This window comes from Staurois parvus, unplaced genomic scaffold (genome assembly GCF_062004578.1).
Source record: "Staurois parvus isolate SC_StPar_1 unplaced genomic scaffold, SC_StPar_1.0 ptg000192l, whole genome shotgun sequence".
In the NCBI taxonomy this organism is placed as follows: domain Eukaryota; kingdom Metazoa; phylum Chordata; class Amphibia; order Anura; family Ranidae; genus Staurois; species Staurois parvus.
This window is the reverse complement of record NW_028317988.1, coordinates 7,218,080-7,240,262: the sequence shown is the minus strand read 5'-3', so window position 1 is coordinate 7,240,262 and position 22,183 is coordinate 7,218,080.

The following is a 22,183-nucleotide window of genomic DNA, read 5'->3' as shown; positions in this document are numbered from 1 at the left end:
ATTGCCTCTGGTCTTCCTGCATCTGATCATTACTGCAACTCCCTCCTCACTGGTCTACCGTTACACAGGTTATCCCCCCTTCAGTCTATTATGAATGCTGCTGCTAGACTCATACACCCTACCAACCATTCAGCGACTGCTGCCCCTCTCTGCCAAACCCTTCACTGGCTTCCACTAACCCAACGTATAAAATTCAAAATACTAACCACAACATACAAAGCCATCCACAATGCTGTCCCTAGCTACATCACCAACCTCATCCACAGATCTCATCCAAATCGCCCACTCCGCTCCTCCCAAGACATCTTGTTCTCTATGCTCCCTCATCACCTCCTCCCACACTCGCCTCCAGGACTTCTCTAGAATTCGGTATATTCGGTTAGCCCCCACCCTGTCTGCCTTTAGGCAGTCTTTGAAAATTCACTTATTCAGGGAAGCCTACCCCACCTCCACCTAAGAACTGTACTTGAGTCACCTCCATCAGATAATCCCCTGTAGCTATCACCTTTTGTACCACCTCCTCCTTCCTTTAGATTGTAAGCTCCACGAGCAGCAGGGCCCTCCTATTCCTTCTGTACTGACATGTATAGTAATTGTACTGTTTTCCTTTATATTGTAAAGCGCTGCGCACACTGTTGGCGCTATATAAATCCTGTATAATAATAATAAAAATTTCCCCAGTACTGACTTACAATGGTTTGCTCAGCATTGTGTCTCTGTGTGGAAGTGGCCTTGGTCTTGGTAGAGGTAGGGCTTGGCTTCCTCAGAGCTGTCCACCTATTCATCTCAACTTTTTGAGAACACATTTAGTAGCTATTAGGTTACTTCTGACTGGCTTTACAAAGTAAGAAATTCAAAAGTTGAGACTCAGTAAACTGTTTAGTGTAGAATAATGCTGGGCATAGAGACGGGTTGTTTTATTTCTATCAGACAGTGGGCTGATCAAAAAAATAAATGTATTGTATTCCGGCAGTGGGGACTCCTCCGCTGTTCGAATACACTGATCAGAGCTGCAGCTGCTGATCAAATGAAAACTGGCTGCAGGGGCTGATCGAATGATAATTTTCCACCATTCAAGATAGAATTCTGTTGAGCTGGAATGGCCATAGATGGATCAAAATTCAGCTTGTCCCTGCTGAACCAGCCAAATTGTGATCCATCTATGACCAGTTTAGAAATTTTGGTGGTTATATAGTACAGTCTTTTTAAGCTCTGTACATCAGGCCAAAAGTAGAGACAACATAATTGAAACAGACATAGTCCCTTTAAATGGGGATATTCAAAATCTATACTCCCCCTGATGTTTGGTGGGCAGGGCTGTAACTATTGTGATATGGCCCCATAGTAGACCCATTAAGGGGTTGCGTTTTGCTAATCTCCATCACCAAGAAAATCCCACAAGTTAAGAATATTAATTGCTTTAACAGCAATGTTATAGGGAAAACTTATGTACTCCACAACAAAGTTTGTAAAAATCCAATGTACATTGATTACCCAGAGGCAAATGTTTTTTTTTATCAACTAATGTGGCGTTACTCTTTAACATCACCAGATAATTTTTATAAGAGAACAAATCTTCCCTTTTTGATTTCAGGTCTACTTTAACTTACCCTCCTGAATTATAGGAAGAACCAAAATCAAACACATCAGGGACACTATCTGTACATTCCATGCAGATAGTGTCCCTGTAGGGGCCTGATTTCAAGACCCAGGACTGCAAGACAAGAGTGCCTACCGGTGCTGCTTACTCTGGCTGACTGTAAATCCTGAGCAAAGAGTTTAGAGTGTGGATTATGCCTAGAATGTAAAGTCTTGTATCCATGCTATGGCCTTCATGTTGCCTCTCCTCATTCCAAGATATGGAACCATACCTTTTATAGAATAGAGTTCCTGAAGCATTAACACCGGTAATCTCCTTTATATAAATTGAGCAAATAACAGAAATTTTGTAAAGTTAAGAAAGCAAAATAATATTTTCTTATGGCTTAGCTCTCGAATATGACATGTACATACTGTGTGAAAACCCACCCCAAATTAATGTCCTTTTTATTTCCACAAAAAAATGTATGAAATAGCTGAATATTTTTCTTTGTAAGTCCAGGAAATCCTCTTACTTACAATGGCTACACTGTAATGCCAAGACAGTGATCCACAACGACTTTGTGACTCAGTTTTAAAGCATTTAAGTATTTTTCTTGCCCAGCATTTATATAATTGATGGTAGTTATAGTGCCTTGAAAAGAAACATTTTTTGACGCTCTTGACATAATTCATAAGTACAATAATATATTATAGGAACACACACGTCACGGGTCAACTTTTTAAACCAATTTCCAGAAAATTGCTTTCATTATTCAACTTAAACTCCTGCCTAGCTTTAGGTGTGACAATATTTTTTACATTGCTGAGATGATTTTATAGAACAGGTTATTTGTCAAATATATTTCAGATAACATCTTTTCCTGAAGTAATGTCATTTTTTTCACTTAGTAATATACAATGGCCACTTTGATTGCAAGCAGATATAAAGTTGTGTAAACAGTACAGTTAAGGTATAATACCATATGCACATCATTTAGTGTGCTTATCGTAATGTTATCTTAGAGTACTAGAGCAGTAAAGGGCCTAAAAATACAGAAAACTTACTGTATATAATTAAGAACTAATAATAACATTTACGGATGGTTGACCAGCATGCTATTTTAAAAGAACATTTTATATATATATATATATATATATATATATATATATATATACTAAAAATACTAAAAACAAGTGACCTAGGAAAGTATACAAAGTATACCGCAAGACTTTTATCTTTGCCATCCATATTGCATTCACCCATTTCAATACCGGGCACTTCCACCCCCTTCCTGCCCAGGACATTTTTCAGCTTTCAGCACTGTCGCACTTTGAATAACAATTGCACGGTCATACAAAACTGTACCCATATGACATTTTTATCATTTTTTTATAGACAGATAGAGCTTTCTTTAGGTGGTGTTTAATCACCACTGGGTTTTTATATTTTGCTAAACAAACAAAAAAATGACGAAAATTTAAAAAAAATATATTTTTCTTAGTTCTAAAATTTTGCAAATAAGTAATTTTTCTTCTTCACTGATGTGCTCTGATGAGGCTACAATGATGAGCACTGATGAGGCTGCACTGATGTGCATTGATGGCCACTGAGGAGGCTGCACTGTTGAGGCTGCATTGATGAGGTGGCACTAATCTGTACTGATGAGGCGGCACTGCTGAGGCTGCACTGATAAGGCAGCACTGATGGGCACTGGTATGATGCACTCATGGGCACTGGTATGATGCACTGATGGGCACAGATATGCTGCACTGATGGGCACTAATATGATGCACTGATGGGCACAGATTGGCACTGCACTGATAATCAGGGCACTGATGATCAGTTCCTTGATTATCAGTGTAAACCGTGTACTGACAAGCCTGTTTACATGTGATCAGCTGTGATTGGACACAACTGTGATCGCTGTGGATTGGACACAGCTGTGATTGGCCCTTTACCTCAGTTTGTGATCAGCTGTGTCCAAATGACACAGCGATATCACAGAGCACAAATGATCCGTGGTCCTGGGTGTGCAGGGGGCAAGGTTCTGAGAGAATGTTTATGGATGCCCTCCCAGAACTAGATTACCATGCTGTAGCCATCTTTTAGCTATGGCGTGGTTGGCAAGGTTAAGGTACAAAACCTTCCATTACCAGCAACCCCCAACCCCCCTAAATACTGGCTTTTTTTTCAGAAAATAGCTGTAGAAGCTTAATCATGCCCCTCCCCCACACTGTTGGCAGCTCTGCCTCTCTCACTTGCAAAGAGATCATCCAGCAGGGGCCCTTCCACCTATGACTGTATTGCCCCCTGGGCACCTTGTCCCTGTTCTTCACTCAGTGGGATATGCTCAGGAGATCTGATCTGTGTGGGCCAGTGGGAGCCAACCAATCACTTGTAAACACAGAAGCTAGACTTCTGTGTTTACAAGTCATAGTGATGAGCAGAGAGCAGAGGACCTGAACCAGAGGTGGCGGAACTGAGTTACACCAAATTCCAGCTGAAAGTGAGCCCCGCCTGAGCCCTATCTTGATCAAACGTTGTGCCTGAGTTATCCTCACAGAACTCAGAATGCATAAAGTTCATCTTGTGATTGAGCCTGCACGAATGTCCCCATAGCAATCTGCTTGCTATGGGCGCACTTGGAAGGGAGGAGGTGCCGGGAGTGCTGGCAGGGGACCCCAGAAGAGGATGCTCTGTAGCAGGTAGGTATACCATCTTTATTATTTTAAGAAAAAAAAATAACCTTTACAACCACTTCAGTATTTCTGATTTTTAGTGATCATATTATCATGCACATTTTTTCACAATTATTATTTATTATTAGTTTGGAGGTGGATAGCGCTGGGACACATACTGACCAAAGTACTTGGGATCAGGATCATACCCTAAATATGTGCTTTTGAATATGGTGCCTGATCTTCTTAAGGTTCAAATCCATATAATAACTCATGTTCTCACAGCAGCTAAGCAAACTATTGGGAAGGCCAAGAAAACATCCACTTTATTCATTGCCGAGACCAAGTTGCAAGTTACACAGGTCAGTGTTCATGTGGTGGTACTGTGTATGGGGCCTGTCAAAACTTTGCACTTTGTGCCAGGAAATTCACTCCTGTGTTTCTGAGGATGTTGTTGGAGAGGGACCTTTTATCATACATGGTGGATGTGCCCTGGGGTTCAAAAGTTCTGGGTGGAAGTGTTCAGTATATTGAAAAGTGCTTGGGACCAGGATTGCTCTCCATCCCCAAATATGCACTTTTGAATTTGAAGCTGTCCGAGCTTCTTAAAGTAGAACTACAGGCAAAACCTTTTTTTTTGTTTTGGATAGAGTATGGGAGGGTTATAACCCATGTCAAGGTTTTTTTTCGCCATCTGTGACCCATTGCAAAGATTTTCCTTCACTTCCTGTACTAACACAAAATGAGAAAAAATTCCTGCAAATTAAGGGAATTCCTTAGGACTCCTCAGGTCACCAGAACTAGTCTCCCCATTAGAAGATTTCCAAAATTTGGGATTGTCTTTTTCTTTCACTTTCAATGATAATGGTAAACAGGACATAGAGAGGGTGAATCTCCCTAATTGGGACACAGACAGCAATAAAAACCTGACAGGTGTTCTAATCTACTTCCACTCTATCCAAAACTAAAAAAAAAGTTTTGCCTTTAGTTATACTTTAAGGTCCATTACCATCTTAGGACTCATGTTCTCACAGCAGCTAAGCAAATTATTGGGAAGGTGTGGAACATATATGCTCTTTCCATTGCTAAAACCAAGTCAAGTGTTACCCAGGTTGTGGTCTATGAAAAAATAGAGGCTAGGGTCTCTGACCAAATATTTGGCTATATGGGCCATGGATTTTCTTTCCCCTGTCTTCAATATAGATCTTTTAAAGTGTTACTAAACCCAGGACCCTGCATTCACTATGTCTGGTCTCCCACAGTATAAGAACATGGAAATGCAATTATTTTAGTAAATTAAAAAATCCTAAATACCTTTTCTAATGAGCAGTTAGAGCAGTCTTGTGAATTCTATCAGTATCCAGCAGAGCACTGATTAAAGCTTGTAAGAGGAGTTTTCATTCTCCTCTCACTGTCCTATAAGGCTGCATAACTCCTGACCTTCTGTCTGGACAGTGCTGATTGGCCCTGTGCTGATCATATGCACTCTCCCAAAAAAAAATAAATAAAAAAAAAATCTTTAGCAATACACACCAAACTGAGCATCAACATGGGGACAAGGTGCTTTGGTGGGGGGGAAGCATTTATAATGTTTTTATATTTATACACTTTCATTTTAAACTGAATGGGTTGTTTTACAAGGTAAGGGTTTACAAGAGGACCAAAAGTATGGAGGCTCTCCCCAAAAGAAGCGAGCAGAGGACAAACAACTAGTCATGAACATTGTCTGTAAGCTGCCTGCAGCTGATGTTTTCACCATTACTGACTTATCATGACTTGTTCTACACTGTGCTTTTCTCTGGAGGCAGCCATGTTTGTAGGGGCAGGGCTTTGCCTAAATATGTCAGAACTGCCCCTTTGACGATGGTTATCTGATGAGCAGTGAGGGGATTTTGAAGAAGAAGCAGGAGAAGTTAAAGTGACACTAAACTCTGGTTTAAAAAAGCTATTCAGTTATGTATTATTAACTAAAAAAAGTACCTTCTACTGCTTTTAGCCAACCAACTTCCTGTTAGAGGGTAGCTATGTTCATTCTCCATGGTCCCTCTATATGTTGGAACCTAGCCACTCTCTCTTGCTCACTCCTGATGTGGACTATGGATTATTGGATTTGTAGTCTGCACAGAGCAGTGCCCATGACCGCAACTAACATATCCTGCTCGTTCCAAATAAATAGAGGTGAAGTGGTAAAGGAGAGGTTCAGGAGGTCACAGAAGATGTTACAAGAATACAAAAAAAAACACAGAGAGAAAAATAGATTACAGGACCAATAACTTGTGTGTGTGTATGGATTATTTTTGGAGAATAAGGATATAGTTTTGAGTCTTTTTAAGAAAGCACAGATTCACAGAATAGATGAAGCAGAAGCAGGGAGATCCTTGCACTGCAGGTCCTCAGATACAGCTTCCACTCTAGCAAGGAGAACAGTGAGCAGCACAGGAGTGATAGCACCAAATTTCACTCCGAATCTTCTTAGACTGTGGGTCAGACAGCAGCGCCTTAGATCTTACACAGATACATAGCTGTAAGGCACAATTGACATTTCTAGATGTTCCACATAGGAAAGCAATTTTTCAACTTTTGTATTCAGATACACCTTAAGAAGAAAAAGAGTTTCAGCAGCTTTGATGACCAATCTTTATGTCATCAGGGTATAGGAAAAAGGGAATGCTTGTCTCAATTGACTATTTAGATTGCACTGAAAAAAGTAACAAATCAATGTATGTGTAGATCAATGGTTTTCTATTTATATCTCTTCTAACTGATGTGTGAAAGAAACCATAGTTGACATTTCAGCATTTTCTCAGTCATCTGTCATTTCTAATTTTGCACGTTAGGTCCTCTTATGAACTTTTAGTATGTGTGCTGCCCCTATTCATGCAGTGTCCACAGACTGGCATATTTTATTTTACATCTGGCTCAGTTTCTTTATTTCCTGGATTTAGAATGTGGAAATGATTTGTAATTCTTCATATCAGCATTTTATGGACACACGGTCATTTCTAATGAGAAATGCAGAGCTCCCGTCTCTGGTATTTAACAACCCCCCCACCACCATGCTTTTATAATATTCCACGTTAGTCTGCCTTCAGTAATAAATGAATATGGTGAAATTAGTAACAATGAGTAACATGTTAGATTTGAAGCTTTAGTTTTTTTTTTGTTTTTTTTTTTGGCATACAGCACCAAACATATTAGTTATATGTAATGGTGTGTAACCCATTACTTGCAGGCGGCTGCTTCTGGTAAAAATGATCTCTGCTGTGTCTCCATTGTAGCTGCTTGATGCTGCCCTGAGTGGTTGTCTTCTGGTACTATGAAGGTTAACAGCAGTTGCTGCTACTGAGAAAAGTTGTGCCACTCGCCCACCCCATTCTGCCCTCTGCCCCATTCATGTTGTTTGTATCGCTACACTCCCACAATGCATCATGTTCTTTGAACTGAGGAGGAGCAGTTGCAGTAAATGACAGGATCTCTGCTGATTATTCACAGAACACAATACATTGTGGGAGTGTAGTAATAGGAGCATTATGAATGGCATAGAGGGCAGAACAGGGCAACAGAGAGGCACAACTTTGCTCAGTGCAGCACCACTTTCCTCAGCAGCAGTGGCTGCTGTTAACCCTCATAGCTTCAGAAGACAGCTGCTCACGATAGTATCTGGGGCAATGAAGGAGGCACTGCAGAGATGATTTTTATTTTACTAGAAACAGCTACCTGAAGGTAAAGGGATACACACCATTACACATAACGAATCTGGTGTTACATTAAAAAAAAAAGAAAAAAAACCCCTCCGTTTTAAAGCAGAAATTAGCTGTATCTGAGGACCACAACTTGAACATGCAATTAATTCAGTTTTGATAGTCAAAGCAAACTCACCCATCCATCCATGTCTCCATGCTTAATTTTGCTGAGAAATCACTTTGAACACACCCCCCCCCCAGCATTTCTAGCCATGATCATCTTGAGTAAAATTGGCCATAGATAGAGCGATTTTCTTTCCTGCAACCATGGATTGCAGGAAAGAAAAACGCTTGATTACCCCATCAACACAGGCACTGTGGGTGTGGATATCCCTCCCACGGAACCAATGTGTTCTCCTGCCAGGAGAATACAGTGATTACTGCTAGCGGCTATAGTAGCCGCTAGCAATAATTGCATGTAAAATCCCACAGGCTGGTTGTACTCAAGTTGATCGATTGATCAACTTGGGTACATTCAGCCTGCCCATACATAGTTTGAATCTGCTGAACCGGCCGAGATTTGATCAATCTATGGCCGGCTTAAGGGCAGTAGTTTTATGCAGCATTTATCTTCTGGATGCCATCTGCCCTTAGTTCAGGTATGCAGGCAGGAGGATGTGCTTAGCTGAGAAAGCCCCTCCTCCCCTCCAAGTGAAAGGAAAAAAAGAATGCCATGAAGACTCTTGGGGTGTATGACATCATTTAGGCCAGTGGTTCTCAACCTGTGGGTCGCGACCCCTTTGGGGGTTGAACGACCCTTTCACAGGGGTCACCTAAGACCATCGAACAACACATTTCCAATGTGTAAAGAGTAAATAATTTTATGGTTGGGGGTCACCACAACATGAGGAACTGTATTAAGGGGCCGCGGCATTAGGAAGGTTGAGAACCACTGATTTAGGCCTAGGCCAGAAACCAGGAAGTAAAAAAAAAGTTTAAAACATGTAAATATATTATATCTTCTTATCTATTTACTAATGCTAGCAGCATAAGGATTTAAATAGTTAACGTTGATATAGGTATAGTATACCAAAAAATGTTGCACTGAGTGTAAATATTATGTCAATAAATGATTAAACAACATACGTGTTATCTCTATTTATATAACATTTGTAGCAAAATTCATGTGTCAAATTAACTAAAGTGTCCATTGATCAACATAATCCAATGATGAAAAAGTGTCCATGAATCAACATAATCCCGTGCTAAGTGCCTCACCACCATCAAACACAGACCATTACCAGAAAATTAGACCCCAGGTGATAGGAGATCTATACAAGCATGAAGTTACGTGTGTTCCGACTTGGATTTTCCACTCCTAAGGTGTTCTGATGTTCTGATATCCTTCCTCTTTAAAAGTGAAGCACTCAAATACAAAGAAAGATCTCTATAGTGAAGTACCGCCATGGTTTATTGAATAAAAGCAAAAAGGGGGAGGAGGAGTCTCTGCTGACGTCACCCTCGCATACTGGAGCCGGCACCAGCACTGTTCTGACAATATAAATAAATGGAAATACCATAAACAGCACTCTCAAAACTATATATGCTCTTAAATTATATATAAATGAATATAAATAAATAAATACATCAATATATAAATAAATAATAAAATAAAAACTGCCATAAAAAAAAATTAAATAATATGTGCCAAATTTGTGACACATCAAGTCCATCATAAAGTGTAGTGCATGTATAACTTTCTTAAAAAAATATATATATTCGCCACAACCGTGAATTCCTTTGTGCTCAACACCCTATCAAAGTGCTAACTCACCAGATGCTGGTGTTTAATCAGCATTTCAATCAAATATCAGTAGATGTGGAAGATTCTAATTAAAAAGGTATGCGCTAATAACAAACTTATCCAAAGGTGTATATCATCATCCAAAAAAAACATTTGGTGTTTTAAATAAATAATTATAGTGTCCAAACATAAATTAGTGCCCAAAAAAATATATATTAGTGTTCAAAAAAAAAAATATATATATCTTCAGTGACTTGAACCAATTGTGAAAAATCCACCACCAAAGGAGATTAAATGAACTCACCAGAGCTAATGGCTGGTCAGATTATAAACCAGCAACAGCGCTTGTGCTCTGGGAGCAATGAAACAGATGTCCAAATAGATATGGTGATGTTTCAGACACTTCCGGATAAAAATAATCACAGACAAACAACTTTGCAGCCCAAGCTCTTATGATGAACTTCTCCACTCATACCTCCATGAGAGCATACAGTACACTCAGGGACAAAAAAGAGAACATAATGGTGCAATATGTTTTTTTTCCATTTATCTCTTTAATAAAAGAGAGAGCGGTATTGCGCTGATTCAAACCTGCAGGGTATATATATTTAGCTTTTTTTATGTAGTAGAGTGTATATGTATAATTAAATTGGGAAACACCTGTTCTAGCCGGCGTGATTAAGAAGACTAGGAACGCAGTATTTGGCTGCGTGTTAAAATTATGTAGATGAAGGGTGGTATTTATGAGAGCTGTCTGACATTCCCATTTGTACCGCCCCTTGATGACGTCGGTGTGACGAAACCGGTTGGGCGTGGCCTACTAGATGTGGACGTTAGAGAGCCTTGCTGTTCTGAGCTGTATGGGAGAGATCCGCGGTGAGCGGTTGTCAGGGCAGGGCTGTGGAACGGACAGGTAGGCCTAGTGGTAGGGTAACGCACTGGCTGACGACAACCACCACCAACAGACTGAAGTCCCTCAGGGCGCGGAGTCTAAGTCCCAGGCTGCCCTTCACCAGGGCCCCTGATGGTGGGGATGGACTTGACGCAACCAGGGACCAGGTCGCGGCCCCCGAGACACCCCAGCTGCGGTAATGGCCGCCGCCAATGGCGTGTAGTTGGTGAGAATGACAATAGCGTAGTCAGACAAGCCGGGTCAATAACAACGGGACAAAACAGTACAGAACAGTAGACAGAGAATCACAGGTCACGGGCCGGGTTCAGCAACGGAAGGTCAGATCAAAGGGAAACGCAGAGAATGGTCTTAGTCACAAGCCGAGTCAGAATACCAGAAGAGTCACGAGCGTATACACAGAGCTGTAGCAAGACCAAGACACAAGACACAAGTGCAAAGAGCATGTGCAGATCCCAGGCTTATATGTACTCAGCCACACCCCTCTGGGGGATGGACCTCAGAGACCTGAAGGCATAAAAGATTCCCATCATGCTCAGCAGAAATCCAAGATGGATGCTAGCACATGGAGTAACATAACCTCTGGGAAAAGGTAGGACCTTGACAGCGGTAACTGTATCTCACCTTTTTTTGCGATTGAAGCTGGTGTCTGTTGGACACCTTGTTTGTGAGTTTCCTTATCCTTTTTTTTTATTAAAGAGTTAAATGAAAAAAACGTATTGCACCATTATGTTCTCTTTTTTGTCCATGAGTGTACTGCATGCTCTCATGGAGATATGAGAGAGTGGAGAAGTTCATCATAAGAGCTTGGGCTGCAAAGTTGTTTGTCTGTGATTATTATTATCCGGAAGTGTCTGAAACATCACCATATCTATTTGGACATCGGGTTCATTGCTCCCAGAGCACAAGCGCTGTTGCTGGTTTATAATCTGACCAGCCATTAGCTCTGGTGAGTTCATTTAATCTCCTTTGGTGGTGGATTTTTCACAATTGGTTCAAGTCACTGAAGATATATATATATATTTTTTTTTTTGGACACTAATATATATTTTTTTGGACACTAATTTATGTTTGGACAGTATAATTATTTATTTAAAACACTATTTTTTTTTTTGGATGATGATATACACTTTTGGATAGGTTTGTTATTAGCGCATACCTTTTTAATTAGGATTATTGTTGCCAAAATTTATTTTGGGTGGGATATGCTGCTGACACTTTGGTGTTTTTTGTAAGTGGCGCTTTTTTTTTTTTTAATTTGGTATAGATGTGGAAGATTCATCAAAACACTGATCAATCACCGATCAATCCAGAAAATATTCATTCATCAGATGGCCGATTCATATAGACTCCATCAAGGTAAGTATAATCCAATTCCATATGTAGGTAAATAAAGAACACTCGCCATAGCATAATATCATTTGACTATTTATTGTTAGTGTTCTGAGAATGCAATATTTTATGAGTAGAATATTTTTGCTTTTATTATGTTGATTCCTTTTGCCCCTTCCTGACTACTGGAGCATTCTAGCACGCAGTAATCCTTTACACTTTCCTTTTTTTCTTCATCCTCCTGGTCCTCTAGTAGTGGATAGATTCTAAATGTTGAAAGGAGCCATGTCATGGCTTGACCTCTCAACAGCATTCTCTTGTGGGTACAAGGTAAGGGGAGAAGCCGTGACACCCTGGACTAACCGGAAGTGAAATGAATGACACTGAGTGTTATTCAACTCAGAATACCTACTGAAACCCTGAATGTATTAGATTGTGGTGGATGGTAATGGAGATAGGATGAGTATTGCGCCGTAGGTGCATGCTGAGGTTTTTCTTTTTAGCCCTAGCTGACATTGGGCTACCCAATTCACATCTGAATGTTTCCCAAAGTGCCTCAACCTCAGCATCAAGATACCATTATATTTAATGGTGCCCATTCACACCTGATTGTTGTGTTGCTTGAAGCTTGTCCCACAGAGCTTAAAAAAGTACATTGTTGCATTTTCTTCCGCCTGGCAGTACTATTGTCAATGGTTCGAATCCCAACCACAGCACCACCTGCCTGGAGTTTGCATGTTCTCCCTGTGCCTGCGTGCGTTTCCTCCAGGTACTCCGGTTTCCTCTCACACTCCAAAGACATGCTGGTAGGTTAATTGGCTCCTGTCTAAATTGTCCCTAGTATGTGTATGTATGAATGTGACTTAGAGACCTTAGATTGTACGCCCCTTGAGGGTTAGGGACTGATGTGAATACATACTATATGTAAAGCGCTGCGTAATATGACCTGACTTTATAAGTACCTGTAATAACTAAATAAATAAATAGAATACTAGAATACATTTTTTGGTCACTAAAGAGTTCAATGTGAGCATTTGAAAAATGCCTGAAAAAGAGCATAACTTGCATCTTTCTGTCCGTTTCTTGGCTTTCCTCCTCCTAGCTTTTGCTAAAACAAAGATGCACAAGCCTGAAAACAAGCCTGAAAACACCCCCATGCACAATTTCCCAAAAAGAGCTTGAAAATCACCTGAAAATGCTCATGTTCAAGTGTGACTGGGGGCTAAAGTGAACCTAGCATAAGATATTTGTTTATACTTAATAAATGACATGTGAACAGGGGTGGACTGACCATTCAAGCTCTCAGGCACTGCCCGAGGGCCCGGGGTCAGTAGGGGGCCCCATGAAATGCCCCTGGTACCTTTTATAGGCTTTTTTGGGTGTGCTTTGAGTGTGGGCAAGGACACAGGGGCCCCATGATCCCCTATTGCCTGGGGGCCCCATGAGTTGTCAGTCCGCCCCTGCATGTGAATGTAACATTTCCAGGTGTTTATTACCATTCATTGAGATCATAATGCTCCCCTTAACAATGCCTTCATCTGAGCTTCTCTCCAGAAGGATGGTGCCATATTTCTTTAGGCATCACCCAGATCAGCATCTGCTTCCTGAACTTGTAAATCCTGGGTCCTGTGCAGCTATAGCTAATTGTACAGCAAAATGGCTTACACATGTATTGCAAATGTGTGCTAACTAAACCCCTGTTTTTAACGCATACTGTTAGACAGGTTAATTCAGTTGTTTGGTAGGCTGGCTGTCAAGTTGATTTTGAACCTCTTTTTTTCCTTTTTTTATTGACCGCTATAGCTAGTTACCTGGTTCTCTCTGGCTTCTATACTGAAATCAATACATTCAAAACTCCTGATCTGCATACTTGTTCTGAGTCAACGAATCAAACTATTGGGCTCATACTTGACAACCATCCAACTAGCATTGCACAAGAGGACAGCAATGACAACCCCTGTATTTCTATCAATGCAGGTTTTCTTTTAAATATCATATTAATCTGCAGATTGATGGTTTTGTAGTATAACTGAGTTTATATCCTGTTATTTATGTGATGACTGATTGCTGCATTTTGGATCACGTCATAACTATTTTTATCCTGCACTCTCTGCATACTGAAGACAGAATCACCATTACTCTTCTCCATTATAGCTTCAATTAGTTCCAGCTGACAGTTTTAGGGAGAAATCTCTGACTCTACAAATGTATTCCCTATTTCACCGCTGCCGGCAGTAGACCTACAAAATGCAAAACACTGATGTTAGTCTTGGAGCCTCTTGGGCACGATGAGGCTGTAAAGGTAGTAAGCTGCTATTAGTAGATCGATGGGGTTTATTTATACAAGTGCAGCTTTGCTTCTTTTTAGTAGTGCTCAGTGTTACATAGGCTTTTTGCTTTTCAGTAACTGCCAGGGGTGGACTGACAACTCATGGGGCCCCTGGGCAATAGGGGATCATGGGGCCCCTGTGTCCTTGCCCAAACTCAAAAAAGCCTATGAAAAAGGTACCAGGGGCATCTCATGGGGCCCCCTACTGACCCCGGGCCCTCGGACAGTGCCCGAGTTTCCAAATGGTCAGTCCGGCCCTGGTAACTGCGCTTATTATTGGTCTGCTGTGCCAATGGAAAAGAGACCACGTAATCACTGTACAGGTAGGAGTAATCCCCAGATCAGTAGAAGGGATGAGCTGAGTGACTGATTTTGTGAGGAAAAGTGGAAACTTTAACCACTTGACCTCCAGAAGGCCCCCTTCATGATGACTTTAACTGGCAATTGCTCAGTCATGCAACACTATATGCAAATGCAATTGATATCATTTTTTTTCACACAAATAGAGCGTTCTTTTGGTGGTATTTGATGACTGCTGGGGTTTTCTATTTTTTATTATATAAATTTAATTATTATTATACAGGATTTATATAGCTCCAACATCTTGCTCATCGCTTTACAATATAAAGAGAGACAATACAACAATGATACAGTTAAATACAAGAGGGTTAGGAGGGCCCTGCCGATCCTCTGCTTCTTGGGTCCCCTGCCAGTGCTCCTGGCCCCTCCCTCCTGCTGCATTCCATAGCAAGCTGCTTGCTGTGGGGGCACTCAAGCAGACTCGCTCCCTAGCCCCCTCTCTCTCCTCATTGGCTGGTGCTTGACATTGCCAATAAGGAGGGAGAGTCCCTGGAGAGCCAAGGCTCACGTACACATTGCTGGACTGTGTTGGGGCTCAGGTAAATATTGGGTAGGGGGGGGGGCTGACGGGGCTGCTGTACACAAAAGGTTTTTTATCTTGCATTTTATCATGCATTTTATGCATGAAGGTAATAAACCCTTGAGCCTTTACAACCACTTTAAGGTCTATGGCCTGGAATGTCAAGAGGAGGCCTAAAGCAACGAGCAGGGTACAAGATGGTGGAGGGGTGAACCTCAGCAGGTGAGATCCTGTTCTAGCAGGGCTCGAGCAAGGTTAAGGCCTTGTGCTTGGATGTCAAAATCAGCCAGCCATAGAGCCCCTCTTGCAAGCATCCCAGACTGTTTAGTGTTTTTTTATACAGAAATATTGATTGTTTTGGAGTCCACTGAGTTGCAACATAGAGGAGGTGGAAGTAGTCTCTTGAGGCATCCCTTTATTGCTAAATAGTCTGACTGCATTTTTATGTTGGAAAGATAAAATTATAGGATGGGGAGCCAATCATTAGAGGTTTTCCCTGGGCCTACTATTGTCTTACATATGAACATATGCATATCCCATTGTCTAGACTAATCAATAGACAACTGACTTGAGCTGCTTCCTCTCAAGATAAAATATCAGCCTGATAGACTGAGAGCACAATATATAATGGTGACACACATAATGAGATATAGAGAGAGCGCACATTTGTCCTGTATATCCCCTGCAGCACAACATTGATTACCCTAATTGGAGACATGATCTAATCTTCCAGACTGCCTCAACTGGGCCTGTCGTCTTTCCACAGCGTTCCACAGCTACTGGAGATGGAACAACTCATTCAAAGGGCTATTGTGATGATTTGCCGGGAATAACATTCTGGGGTTCTTAGTAATAAAACAAACACTCAGACAAATGTGAAATCAAAGAGACAGAGCTTTTGTTTAGGCAAGAGCCAAGAGAAATGCAGGCAAGAGAAAGTAAAACAAAAGAGGAACTTTTTAGATATCTGATCTGAAGGACAGAATGGGTGAGGACAAACTAATGTCTTCATAATTAGAGAACATAACAGAACAACAACACTTTGGAAGAATACACACTACAAAAGGAAAAATGTGTTTAGTCATTAATCAGATAATATTTTCTGCTGTGTTGCCTATAGACATAAGATAATGCTTTGGAAGAACATTCCTTTTTGATAAGTGGCAAAGTTGGCATCAGGTGGAACCACAAGAGCAGTTAGGGGCCAGGCATCTGACCCATCTGAAAGTGTCAGATGCTAGAGATTCTTCAGTCGGAGTAGCCTTTGAAGAGAGCAAAGATCCAAGCCAAAGGCATTGAGACACGTGTAGCGCAAGTTGGTGTAGTGGCAGCCAGGCACACAGCAACCCAGTCAATGATCAGTCTAGGGCAGGGGTGGGCAAACTTTTTGACTTGAGGGCCGCAATGGGTTCATATATTGGACCCGGGGGCTGGACCAAGAGTAGATGAATGATGTGTATGTGTCATCCATAGTAAGTATAGTAATATTCCCCCATAGTAAGCATAGTAATTAATCCCCCATATAGTAATTCATCCCCCATATAGTAATTCATCCCCCATATAGTAATTCATCCCCCATATAGTAATTCATCCCCCATATAGTAATTCATCCCCCATATAGTAATTCATCCCCCATAGTAATTCATCCCCCATAGTAATTCATCCCCCATATAGTAATTCATCCCCCATAGTAATTCATCCCCCATATAGTAATTCATCCCCCATATAGTAATTCATCCCCCATATAGTAATTCATCCCCCATAGTAATTCATCCCCCCTATAGTAATTCATTCCCCATATTATTTCATCCCCCATAGTACTATTCCCCCCCAAGTAGTAAGCCAAGTCCCCCCTGTGTCAATTCACTTACCTTTGCTCCGCGCGTTCCTCTCGCCGTGTTCCCGCGCCGTTCCGGTCTTCAGGGCGGACTGTGAGAGGAGCCTAGCTCCCCTCACGTTCGTCACGCTGCCCCGCCTACACACATCCTGACAGCCAATGTATCACGCTCCGCGGGCCGGATTAAAAGGTCCGCCGGGCCATAGTTTGCCCATTGCTGGTCTAGGGGTATCTTTTGATGCCTTATTACAAGTTGAACATAGGGTGTACGGAGCTGTGGGATACTCCAAAAATACAGTACAAAATCAGAGGACACTCTTCTCTTTATTTAAACTTCTTGGTACAATCCCTCTAGAAGTGACTAAAGGGGTGAACAACACTGAGACTCCTAAAAGAAAAGTCCCATTCAAAGCAAGCGCTGGCTCTGATGCACAAAGGGACAGTAGAAGAAAACAGTCTCTTGGATCTCACACTCACAATGTCCCTGGATAATTGGAAGCTTCCTTCCAATTTTACACAGACGTTCCTCCTGTGAACTCCCATACCAGATCCTCAGTGAAATTCCTTGACCAGCTCCAGCTATTCTCAGAAAATAGACCCCCCCAGCTCTAGTTACGCTGGGACCTTGATGAGCTTGTGCAAAACTTCAGCTGCTTTGCTTAGAAGGGCAGCAGCTCTTCAGGCTGGGAACTTCTCCTCCTGGGCAAGAACTTCTCCTCCTGGATGCCTGCTTCAGGCCCCAGACTATTTATGCCTTTGTCAGCCACCTACTAGGCATCCTCTCCTAGGGATTGGCCAAGACTACATAAATATTAAATCCCAGGGTCTGCCTCTTACAGCCCACTACATTCTAGAATTCACCAGAAGGCAGGGGGAAGCAGTTGAGCTTGCAGACAGTGAAGCCTAGAGCAGCCAAAATAATCACACAATACTCCTCCGACTACAGAGAAGCCCATAAAAACAACATTTACCTATACCTTTTTAGCAACCTATTTAGGAGTGTGCTACACAGGTAAGTAACATACCTCTTCTTTTACAGGGATTTTGTTTAAACAAATATTACTCTTGCAACAGTTTAATAAATAACCACATAGATGAATTCTTGCTGGAAAAAAATATTTTAAGCAACAGACAGCATGGATTCATGAAAGACAGAAGTTGTCAAACAAATCTGATTTCTTTTTGTGAGGAGGTGAGCAAAACCTTGGACAGAGGGGTGTAGGGATGTATGCCTAGGCATGGAAACCAGGAAGTAACTGAAGAAATGTAAAAAAAAAAAAAAGTTTAAAACAAGTAAACATGATATACTTTCCTATCTATTTACTAATGCTAGCAGCATAAGGATTACAAATAGTCAATGTTGACTGAGAGAGTGAAGATCCACTTCAACGAATGCTTCTTTTGGCTCTGGACTCCGAAAGTACTAAATAAAGCCAGAGATAGCCACCAGGAGAAGTCAGCAACATCATCCATATAATGCAGAATACATAAAAGATGCCACATAGAGGCAATACATTATAAAACTACATTAAGCTGTATTTATGAAATGTTACACAAGAGTAAGTGTCTTTATTTGCAGCCTGTGTTTTTCAAATCCAATTAAACTAATCTCATAATAACTGTCACTTTTTTTTTTTTAATATTCATCTTTATCTTTGTGTTTTAGCTTTGTGAATGGATCCTTTTGTTTAATGATACAGTTGTGTGATTGTTATCAGTGATGATGTCATATGTACAGAGGTCAGTGTTAAGGAGCACGCATTGTTACTGAAACTGGTGAGCCCATGTGTGCTAATCTACTGGAAATGACAGTGACTACAATAGCCTCTTATATTCAGATCTACTTCCTATAAGGATCCAGCTCTGGTTTCACTGAAGAGCATGAAAAATTCATTTTGTGCAATCTATGCCATCATAATTAAAGGAAAAAAACCACAAAATTCCGGTATAAAGTAACGTTCACATTGGTTGTAGTCTAGGGATGAGCTGAGTGAGTTTGCCAAAGCTGCATACACTGCAAAATTTGGTTATTGGAGATATTTTGCTGGAGAGAGAATTCTCATGGACTTGTTTAGGTGAAATATTCTTGACAACTGAAAATGCGTACAGTTTTTTTTCTCTGTTTAGAGGGTGTGTTTGTTGAGGGTATGTATTTGGAGTTGTTTTTAGTTTATTGCATTTAATCATTTTCTTTTGTATTTTTTTTTTGGTCCTTGATCACTTGCCCTCCAGAGGATTTACCCCCCTTCCTGACCAGGCCTTTTTTTGTGTTACTTTACTTTGCATTACTTTAACTGACAATTGCGCAGTCATGCAACGCTGCACCCAAATGAAATGTATGTCCTTTATTTCCCTCACAAATGGAGCTTTCTTTTGGTGGAATTTGATCACCTGTGCATTTTTTATTTTTTTTGTGCTATAAACATAAAAAGATCGACAATTTTGAAAAAAAAAAAACAATATTTTTAACTAATTTGGTATAAAACATATCCAGTAAAAAAATGAAAAAATCAAATGTCATCATAAATTTAGGCCAAAATTAATTCTGCAACATGTCTTTGCTAAAAAAAATCCCAATACGTGTAAATTAATTGGTGAAAGTTATAGCCTCTACAAATGGCAGTATATAAAGTATACTGGAAATTTTTTTACATTTTTTTTTAATACTAGTAATGGCAGTGATCAACGACTTATAGCAGGACTGCGGCGGGCATTCTGACACTGGGGGGAACTGACTAACTGTCAATGACATTCCCAGGGACGCCAATACAGTGATCATTGCTAATAAAAAGCACTGACACTGTACTAACGGCACTGGGCAGGAAGGGGTTAACATTTGGGGCAATCAAAGAATTAACTGTGTGTGTTTTATTATGAGGCTGTGTCTGTGATTTACACTGTAAGCACACTGCTTTGTATTACTGTGCTATGCAGAGACATACAAAGCAGTGTGCAGGAGGTAACAGGGGAGAGATCTGTATTGTTTACATACAGACCTCTCCCCATTCAGTGATACTTGGTGATCGCCAGGTGCCAGTGGGGAATCAGCGGCTGGGACCCGGTGATCGACAGCTGAAGCCACCAATGGCGTGTACCCTCTACCCGGGAATACAAAATCACACACATATATATATACATACACACATATATATATATACATATATACATATACAGTTGTGTTCAAAATAATAGCAGTCAGACATCACTAACTGGATCAATCACTGTTTTTGGTAGAAATGATATTTCTACATGCCAAATAATTTACTAGCAGGTGTAGTAGAGTAATAGAAATCCAACAGACCCAACAGTCATGACATGCATGCTGCTGATTCTGTGTAATTGAATCACTAATTGAAAGGGGCATGTTCAAAATAATAGCAGTGTGGAATGTAGTCCAATCATCCTGGGCTGGAATACCTGATCACAGGGGCCAGAAGTTGGGTGACTCCATGCAACACAGATGTACAGCAGTTCTCAGAAACAGTGCGACTACAACTAAATATTCATTAAGTGATTCAAAGGAAAGCAAAATCTTCAAACATTTTTCAGTTTATATAGTGAATGTTTGAGTTTGTAAAGAAGAATACAAACACTGCTATTTTTTTGAACAGTCTAATATTCACTTTTCTTCAATTTTTTTTTTTAGAGGAACAACACAAATTTGATATATTTTTCTTCATGTTTTGATTTGGAATAGAATGTGTAGTGTTCCCAATGCATTTGTGTGTATGGAAATAAAAGCTATTAGAAGGATTTTGAGCTTTATTCACTTTTTTCAACACACTGCTATTATTGTGAACACAACTGTATATATATATACGTGATTTTGGGCAGTCCTGCCATCCTGTAGCAGTAGTTCTGCTATAGGGCGGTCAGGAAATGGTTAAAGTGGTTGTAAACTCTTTTTTGTTTATCTTTTCCCTACAGGTAAGCTAATTATAAAGCTTACCTGTAGGTCAAATGAATATCTCCTAAATCGGCATTGTTTAGGAGATATTTGCTCTTTTTTAGAGCTGGCGCATGTGCTCTGAAGGAACGGCATACCCGTACTATAGTGTCCTGGAACTCCCGCACTCATGCGCAGGACTGACGTCATTGTGGCTTGGACAGTCAGATGGCTGGAGCTCACAAACTCGAAAGGAAGATGAATGAAGATGGAAGCCTCTGCAGCAGTGACAGCATGCCGCTGGAGGACTTCGTTTTAAGGTAACTTTTACATAAGGTGCTGGTATGCGATGCCTACTAGCACATTATGACATTACCTTGCAGGGGGTTTTTTAATTTTTTTTTACCTGCGGTTTACTACAGCTTTAAAAGGGAAACTCAACTGTCATGGGAAAAACATTATTTTACTAAACAAATAAATAATACAGCGTACACAATTTATACATAAGTCATATTATAATTGAATGTTATTAAAATTCCCTTTCCTTTTCTATCTGCAGTGCTGTAATTGTCTGTAAAATGCAATGCAATATGGCTACCTGGAGGTGTTCTGTGAACAGAACTCCCATTAAAAATGTCATTTCCTGCTTGTGTGATTGATTCACTGATTTTCCCAGCAGTCTGCACTAAGATACAAGTCAGATTTCGGGCATCTCCTGCAATAAAAATTTCATTTTTAGTGAGATACTCCAAAAGGGAAATCACATCTAAGGGGATGCAGACCCTGCCACTTTCCTCATTAGAGCCCTGCAGGTGCAGCAGCTGATTGATAAGACACATTCTCCTTCACTCTTCAAATGGACACATACAAACAAATAGCTGTTTCTTCAGAATAACAAAACGTAGGAATCTGCAACTAAAATCCCTGCAATGTACATAGATCACGCAGAGGGGAATGTTTTTTTTTTTCTCAAACAAAAGTGGAGATAACCTTTAAAGCCTAATGCCTACTGTCGCTTTAACCACTTCCCTACCGGCACTTTTACCCCCTTCCTGCCCAGGCCAATTTTCAACTTTCAGCGCCCTCATACTTTTAATGACAATTGTGCGTTCTTACAGCACTGTACCCAAACTTAATTTTCATAATTTTTTTGAGACAAATAGAGCTTTCTTTTGGTGGTATTTAATCAGCACTGGGGTTTCTATTTTTTGCTAAACAAAAAAAAGTCCAAATATTTTGAAAAAAAAAGTTTTTTTTTTCGT